The following is a 7,521-nucleotide window of genomic DNA, read 5'->3' on the forward strand; positions in this document are numbered from 1 at the left end:
TTTCTGTATGTTCACATTTTAGCCAAATAGTTTGTGAGACCTATTTTTTGCAAAATGTAGACGATTCGTGAAAATTAGGTCTTCGTGAAAATTAATTTATTTCCAGTATACAGTGGTACTAGTTTACTTAATTTCTCGTGACGGGCATGAAGGGGGCCAGATGGAAGGCGGATCATTATAATAAGGGTGACGAAGTTTATGCCACAATAGGCTGGGACACATCACAACAGATATAGTAGTCGGTAAGTCAGAGTCATATAGGATCACAAGGACACTCATTGTTATCTCTGTCTCTTGTGCTCCGAAGGAAAGAGCTAGATTTTCGTCACCCAATACTGCAAGCTTAGTGGCAGTGCAGCAGCCGCCCGTCGCCCCGCCCGCCGCCTGCCTCCCCCCCCCCCCCATCCGCCGAGGGGGGGTCACGTTTCAGCTGCAAGACCGCAACTTTATGATAATGCTAAAAGCTCTGCTAGTTAATATTCGTTGTATATGATGAGTGCAAAAACAGCATAAGAGGTATATAAGGTAAAATTGTACAAAATCAGAATAGGAAGACCAGGATAAGACGGAGCGCTCTGTCCTATTCTTGCCCTGCCTTGTGGGTGAAAACGATTCAATGCAGTGGGAAAAATGAAATATTACTGCTAAAGTCAGACGTCATGTAACATCTGCTTTGTTCACACTTCATTTTGATTTCTTTTGTCTAATTTCCACGACTTACAGATCCCAATCTTTAGGTTTGAGGCTTATGCTAATTGGATTCGAATAGGTTTGGTGATCAGTTCGAAGTGCAGTTTTTTAGCTGTCTCTCATCAATGATGCTTATATTAACAGTGCCTGAACGAGGGCAGGCTGCTACAGTCGCTGCTGCTGCAGTCACTGCTGTTCCAGTCAGTGAGCCGCAGCTGTTTGAAGTCACTGATGGCAAGGTAAATTAGGAACTTTTTTTCACAAGATTAGCAATTCTAATGTTGCGATGGCAATAGTGTAGATCAACAAAAAAAAATATGAAAGACGTTTACAATTCTCTGTAATGTAAAATTAGAGCGCAGCTCTTGAGGAGGGGAGGGGAGGGTATGTCCCTGCTCCCCCTCCATACCCTTTCCTCCTCCTCTCCTGCTTCCCTCCCATTAATCAGGAAATTTCCGCTCAATTTCCCCCTAAATTAAGCGAAAATTTACCGGCTAAATAAAGCCGGGAAATATTCTTCTTAAATTCAGCGGGAAATTTACCGAAACTCTCCCGCTAAATTCAGCAGGGAAACTGAATTGGTGTTGAGGCCACGTGATGTCGATTTCCCCGTTAAATTTAGCAGAAAAATTTCCGTTACATTTTTTCTGCTAAATTGAGCTAGACTTCAAGTGTGACGTCATTACGGGAAAGGTCTCATAATGCAACACGCGTTTACGCCAATGCCGACGCCGCTCAACCCGGAAACGGGCGTCTAAAAGCTGCACTTTAAAAAAGTTACCCAAGCTTGACTATCCTGTCAAAGCCTTAGAAGCACAAAATGTGTCAAGCTCTACCATACACATGATGTGCGTGCTGTGCATATGGGGATTGCTGGGCACAATGTTCATGGCTGCTCAGCCTCATCTTCTGCCTGCCTCTTGCTTCGTGCATTCTTCACTCCCATCCGCTAAGGAAGAGTAAGAACGCATACCTACTTAAGCCTTGCACGCTCCATTTATTTCTAATCTTACGTGACATGCGATACGTAACCTTACACTACAGTAAAACCTCGTTATAACAAAATGGGATATAACAAACTAATGGATATAACAAAGCAATCATAATTCCCCTTGCTTGCTAATAGTATGGAGAAATGGACATTGGCTATAACAAACTAATGGTTATAACGAAATAACTACGACCGCTCCTTCAACTTTGTTATAACGAGGTTTTACTGTATTGGTTATCATTTTGTAATCATGCTGGCCTACTTAGCACTTGCATGATTTAATTAGGCCTGAACTTAGGTGACACATGATCCCGTAATCTCCGTGATTAGGTAACTTATGTGGTCATATAATGTTACGTGATCATGTGCCATATTCAGAAATTTGGCAGTGCTGCTAGTGCTCCCCTGAAAAAGAAAACCGTGGATATAAAACCCCGCTCTTGGAAGCGGCTATGAACTCTTGCCGATGGCAGAGTGGTTAAAGCACCGCGCTCCAAACTGTGGGCACATGGGTTTGAATTCAGTCGAGAGCTACCAATAATTTTAGTTCCAATTTATATTCAATTTAAAGGGGCATTGTGTGTAAATGGGAGGAGAAGGCTGAAAGGGGGACATGGCTGCTGGTCCCTGTGGACGGAACCTAAAGCGATATGACCGACACACTCTGCAATGGCCTCCGGTCGGTGTTGATGCAATGTGATCTCTGCCCAGTGCTCTGAATGTCAACGTGAGGAGATTCATCAAAGCGCGAATAAACGGCGGGAGTAACTATGACTCTCTTGGTGCCCCTTGTTTACGTACCGCCATACCAGGTATGGCACTGCATAGATTGTTGGCACTGGGCACGTCATCGCATCCTGCGTGCGCCGTGGCCTTGCAGCTGCCGCACATGGTCGACTTGAAAGATTGACTAGAACGGTCGTTCATCTTTAAGGGCAAGGTGCTTCGATCTAGGGGTGCTGTATCCAGGTTTTGGGCGAGAGAGTGGCACAAGAGTGCAGACGGTGCTGCCCTGAAGGAGTGCTCACGTGTACCGTCTTCGCAGGTGTGGGTTGGAAAAGGTACACGTCCGATGAATGGAAAGAGGTTCATTGATTTGGTAAAGACGAGGGCAAATGCGCTTCCTCACATGACTAGGACTAAAAGGGGTCGGGACGTCTTGACTCGTCGGGCCGGTTGTGACTCCGCGGAGTCACTGGGACACATTACGCAAAATTGCTTCTGCACGCACAGTGCCAGAATCAAACGACATGATAGTTTAGTGCAGTATGCTCCTGGTCATCTGAAAGAAAAGGGATGGGAGGTGCTGGTAGAACCCGAGTGCCACACCGCAACACAGAAATATGTGCCAGACCTCGTTATTGCAGGAGGTAGTCAGATGACTGTGGTTGATACACAGGTGGTGGGTACGTATTCCACCCCAGATGCCGCACATGAGCGGAAAGTGCAAACTATAGTGTTCCAGAGCTTCTGGATATTATTAAAGGGGCCAATAGTGTTGCACCGGTTGTGACTAGTTTGACTATCACATATATATCAAGTGTTTGGTCGCCAAAAAGTGCTGCAGCTCTTACCAATCTTGGGTTTGGTAGACAGGATTTTAAGGTATTGACTATACTTTGCCTTCGGGGGGGGTCAGGTGCTTTCGTCGGCATCAGCAGATGACCTCCGTGGTGCACGGGCGATGAAGCGCCCCGGCGGTTGTGTGTTGCCATGGGGCTATTGGTGGGTCCCTCTCCCTTGGAGAGGATAAGGACTTCCAGACTTCATGCCAAAGATCAGCCTGATGCCTCTGCGAAGGGGTGGGCGAGGAAACGATTTTTGTGCACAAGTCCTACTCGTTAAAAAAAAAAAAAAAAAAAAGCCAAATGCCTTGGGTATTTTGTGGGTAAACAGAAAGTCAGCTTCGTTTCGGCTGCGTTTGGTTAGCGAGCCGAGTTCCCGGCGATCGCGCCTTTGGCCAGGTCCGCACGCCTCCACGACTATTGCGTGCTCCCGGACACCGCCGGGTACCCCCCGCTGCTCTTGGAAGATTCTCAAGTCCGCCAGCGCAGTTTCAGCACCTCTCCAAACGTGTGAGCAGCCGGCCGCTGAGGCTTTCTTCACCCCTTAACGGTCACTCGTTTTTTGGCTGCTGGAGTTAGTGCTAGGCGCTAGTGGACCGCTGGTTCCTACACTAAACATTTTTTTTTTCAGTCTCCGTGCGTCGAACCACGCACAAAAGTCCCTGGTCCCACTGCCATCCTTTTTTTTTCTCGTGGCAGCTCTGCCGGTTTCCAGTTCGAACTTTGCACGCGAACTGGGAGCGCATGCAACTTTGTTTAGTTGCGCCGGCCATCAACAGAGGGCAATACGTTCCACCCGTGGATTTCACCACCTCTGTTAGACTAGCAGCAGAGAAAAACGTCTTTTCACTTTTCTTTTCTTTCTTTTAGCAACATTTGTAGGTTTTTTGTTCGTAATCAAGCGCAGTTCGGCACTTTGGCGCAATAAACATGGTTTTTGGGTTGTTTTTTTTTTGTGCTTCGGCATGCAGCCCTGTGGATCGGATCTACGCTTTGGGGCTACGCAGGGCACCACTAGCTGGTTTTCACTACATGTAGTGGCGTAGTCTGCAGGACTAGTATAATCTAGTGCTCTAGGGAACTTTGTACCTTTTGAACAAGTTACTGTGGCCTGTACAGCACAGGCCACATTACCAGGCTCTCCCTCTCGGCCTCACAGCCTACACTTAAATACAAATACCCTGTGTCGCAAGCGGCTGGGGGAATAGTGCTTCATATTTTTTTTCCTATTTATTTCAGCATGTAAGGGACTCATCCATCACCTAGCGTGTTAGCAAACCTTTGAGAGGCTGTATCCCTCAGAGGAGATTGTCTGCCACCTGTGCGACAAACGACTAACTTCTCGCATCTCTCTGGGGGGCACTACGAACATGTTCATAGTTGTCACTTCGTACGGAGGTGCTTCTATTGCCTCGCCAAAGCGTACACCAAGAGCACCTCCATGTCGTCTCATTACACAAGGTGTCGGAAGAAACCATTAGTATCGCCCACTTCAACCGTAGTGACGAACGCCGACTCACACAGTGTGGCCAGCAACGAGCTTCCGCAGGCTTCCACTCCTTCCCCTGCAAGTCACACCGAGGAGAAGGAGCACCCAGAGTTCTCCCGGGACTCCAAGAGGGCAGACATGTCGATGCCCTTCACAACCAGCACCCCTGCTTTGCGTCTCCCACCAGCAGGTGACTGGACCACGGAGGACGTCAGGACTTTGGCGGTCCAAGAATTGTCGATGCCCGCCAAGATGAAGTTTACCAACAAAGAACTCGCCAAGGGGTACGCAGGGGTACCTTGGCAAACCATCAAGGGCATCAGGGGGCGGAAGTTGTACAGGGACTTGCTACAGCAAGAACAGCTGCGGAGCAGGTTACCTCGGCCGGACTCCAGGGTTCCTGCACATGGTGAGCCCCCCACTGCCACTCCAGGGGGACCACTGCCATCAGTGCAAGATTCCTCCGGCCTGCAGACGGACATACCCTCATCACCCCTCACCACGCCAAGACCACAGCGGTGAAGCGAGAAGTCCATACATCATTCTCCAACCCCGGTCACCCCCCGAGATATCCCCCCTACACCGGAGGCAAGGCCCTGGACAGAGAGGGACACTCATGCACTCGTGCTGTGCAAGCTCCAGGCTTCTCTGTGCATGCGTAGTGACGAAGAGCTCGCTGCATTGATGCCAAGAAGAACATGGCAGAGCGTCCGGGACTACCGTCTGATGCCCCAGTGCGCAGAGGCGATGCGCAGGGAGCTCGGCACGCGACGGGGAAAGGATGTCTCACCCTTACTCCGAACTTCATCCCTTTGTGGCCCCTCGCCAGACACCCCGCCAACTGTCATCGTTCCTGGTCCCTTTGCTAAATCCATCATCGCAGAGGTCACACGTACATTGGCACCGCAAACTCTCTTCCACCAGCAGAGTTCAACGCGCGGTGGACCGTCTCGGAACTGACGGCACTGGCCAGGGCAGAGATCACCTGCAAGGACCACCCTCATATGAACCTTGCTTTTGCCAGGGTATTCACCACCCAGTCCTCACAGGGAATCACAGGGCAGCGAAATACACGCCATTACAAGGAGATCCTGGAGACCTTCAAGGCGGCGGCACACAAGCAGCCGGTTCCTATTCAACCGGTCCGCGTTCACGACGCCGGATCTGCCTGGGTGCGTCTGCAGCCCGCACCAGGAACCCCTGTCACCATCGCTCAAGGGTTGCTGGACCCCATCAAGATAGGAGAGGACCTGGGGAGAGGGGAGGCACCGAGGGCAGCAAGAAAAAGAAGCGTCGTCTAGCCAAGAACCGTAACCAGCGCCGTAACGAACGCTATGCAGAACATCAACGGCTGTACAGTCTGGGGCCTAAGGTGCTCGTCGACGAGTTGGGGCTGGACTGGGCTGACCCAGCAGTCCTCTTCTCGGAGCTCCACCGGGTCTACGACCTTCTCATGTCTACACCATCAAGACCGGTTGACCGGTTCATAACATCCGAACAAGTACTCAACGTAGAGGTGGAGCCGTTCACCGAAGGAGAGCTCCAAAGAGTGCTCAAGAACACCGACGCAAAGACTGCCCCTGGCCCGGACGGCCTTACCCTGAACGAGGTTTCCAGATTCCACCAGCCATTCTTGCCATCATTTTCACCAACTGGTTGGCCTTCGCTATGCTTCCCGAGGACCTCAAGGTGGCCAAGAGTTTTCATACCCAAGTCCCGCTCGGCCACTACTGGCGGAGACTTCAGGCCCATCACCATCTCATCCATCCTACTGCGCATCTACACAGGGGCGCTGCTCCGACGGTTCGCGCAAGATCACGTCTTCCACGACCTCCAGGGTGGATTCGGCGACGACAGGAGAGCTTCATCCAACATCAGTCTTCAGGCCCTCATGAAGGCGAGGAAGCAGGCTCGACAGAGCTTCTACAGCCTGAGCCTCGATGCCTGCTGTGCCCCGTCTGCGGAGTGCCGGAACTGCACCACCCCATCCACCTGGCGGGCGCCTTGCACCAAGCTCGCGTCGCCGCGGACTGGGCTCGCCGAGCCGCACCACCTCCTGCTGCACCTCCGGCAGCTCCCCGCCCGTTGAAAGTCGCGGAGGCCATCCGGGTGCTCCGCCGATTCCGCCCGGATCTGCTCCGCGACCCGGCCCACGAGGAGGCCATCTTAGACCTCGACCTCTAAGGGGGAGAGGTGTGGGGCGCTCGGCCCGCCACACGGCGGCCAAACCGGCGACTAGCGGGGGGGCGGCTCCCGGTGCCCATTGCATACGCACGGGCTTAAAAGGGGTGGCCAGTGCGGCCGACAGGAGTTGCTGTCCCGAGTCTTGGCCAGGTCGGGATCCAGGAGTCATGGTAATAAACCCCGCTTGACCCCAAGGAAAGAGTCGTCTGATTGATCACCTGCGGCGGACGGCGGAAGTCGAACGCTACAACACTCCAGAAATAGTGCCACAAAGAGTGCCGCAATGATTACGAGTATTTTACCTACTTTTCCTTCGTTCAGCACGTTCCAAATGAAAGTGTAGCTTTTCAACAATTATTTTTCACAATGGCATGTTTTTTAACAAAGGAAAGTGGTACACGCATTTATTATGGGCATGTAACTGAAAATCAAAGCAGAATACTAATTATGGTCTTTATTTCCAAAAAGACAAGATACTCTGGGTGCCTTGCAAGACTAGGCAGGTAGACGGGTCCGTATGGAGGAGCGTTTGCCAGCCAGCCAGGGCAAACACTACAGCGTACCGAAAACACAAAATCGCTACATTGCGCGAATAAACTTTA

The 7,521-nt window shown here is 51.1% G+C and overlaps 1 long non-coding RNA gene across 1 annotated transcript; it reads right to left on the minus strand.

Annotated features, from left to right (window-relative positions):
* Positions 1-4,945: 4,945 nt before the first annotated feature.
* On the minus strand, positions 4,946-5,947 carry LOC121834240. Its single transcript, XR_006077139.1, has 3 exons — positions 5,526-5,947; positions 5,115-5,203; positions 4,946-5,033 (listed from the first exon to the last, which is right to left on the minus strand). It is a non-coding gene; the product is annotated as an uncharacterized LOC121834240 (long non-coding RNA).
* Between the last annotated feature and the right edge of the window lie 1,574 nt (positions 5,948-7,521).

This window comes from Ixodes scapularis, unplaced genomic scaffold (genome assembly GCF_016920785.2).
Source record: "Ixodes scapularis isolate PalLabHiFi unplaced genomic scaffold, ASM1692078v2 ptg000827l_1___fragment_3__unscaffolded, whole genome shotgun sequence".
NCBI classification, from domain to species: Eukaryota; Metazoa; Arthropoda; class Arachnida; order Ixodida; family Ixodidae; genus Ixodes; species Ixodes scapularis.